The sequence below is a fragment of the Pyxicephalus adspersus genome, chromosome 9, assembly GCF_032062135.1.
Source record: "Pyxicephalus adspersus chromosome 9, UCB_Pads_2.0, whole genome shotgun sequence".
NCBI lineage: Eukaryota > Metazoa > Chordata > Amphibia > Anura > Pyxicephalidae > Pyxicephalus > Pyxicephalus adspersus.
Window position 1 is genome coordinate 20,021,976 of NC_092866.1, and position 1,087 is coordinate 20,023,062.

General features: G+C 53.9%; 1 protein-coding gene across 1 annotated transcript in view; it reads left to right on the forward strand.

Moving 5' to 3' along the window:
- Window positions 1-506: 506 nt before the first annotated feature.
- The window catches only part of LOC140338602 (Y+L amino acid transporter 2), a 27,990-nt gene continuing 27,409 nt past the window's right edge, over window positions 507-1,087 (forward strand). Inside the window, exon 1 of the mRNA XM_072422876.1 lies at window positions 507-664. The gene's annotated coding sequence lies outside the window, so the exon portion shown is untranslated. The remainder of the gene's footprint in view (window positions 665-1,087) is intronic.

The following is a 1,087-nucleotide window of genomic DNA, read 5'->3' on the forward strand; positions in this document are numbered from 1 at the left end:
ATATCTTCTTCAGCCTTGGAGAGCTTTCATAAATCAGGCCCAATAGGATGGGGAATAGGGGGTGGTGGGTGTATATATTATATGATGGCACGGTGTATATTGTGGAGTATATATTGTACATGCCAATGCACAGAATAGGGTGTAGCATACAATATACAGCACAGTGTATAGGATGGTGTGTGGCATACAATATACAGCACAGTGTATAGGATTATAGGGTGGCATACAATATACAGCACAGTGTATAGGATTATAGGGTGGCATACAATATACAGCACAGTGTATAGGATTATAGGGTGGTGTGTGGCATACAATATACAGCACCGTGTACACAGTGAGGTTCATGTATAAGCCCCTCTCACGTGATATATTCCCATTATCTCCCCAGATAGTTCTCGGGCTGAGCTCGTCTTATATAGATTTTTCCTTTCTCTGGGTGGCAGCCACATGGCGTCACGTGATGCCGGTGAGGTGGGCGGGGCCTCGCCGGACAAGGAGAAAGAGGAGGACGGAGAGCGGAGTAGACCGGGGGACACCGGGAGGGAGGGGGGACTCGGTGCCGGGGACCACGGAGGAGGCTGAGCGGTTTATTTGGGACCCCTGGACACAGGAAGAGCCCGGGCACAGCCGTCATCCCGGGAAGCGGAGCCTGTGATGTGACTGAGTGAGTAATGCTCCGGTTCTGTCATCCCACTGACCGGCACCGATGTGCTGCAATGTCACCGCTGTGTCAGGGCACACAATGTACGGACATTACTTCCAGGAGTCCCGGGGATGGCCCCGACCCCTCTGCTGACATTCGGGTTGGTGAGGGGTGTCCGGGGGGTGCCGGGCTTTCTATGCCCGGACATAATGTGCAGGAAGCAGCTGGGCTACAGGACAAACAGCCGGGGGAAGGTGGGGGAGGGGCGGCCAGAGGAACTGACTTGTTTACCCCAAGCTGCTCTTACAGAACTCCGCCATGGCCATGGTGTCATCTATATGGGGGGCTGAGGACACTGCTTACACATGGGCAGAGAGAACACTGCTTACACATGGGCAGGGGGTACATGGGCAGAGAGAACACTGCTTACACATGGGCAGGGGG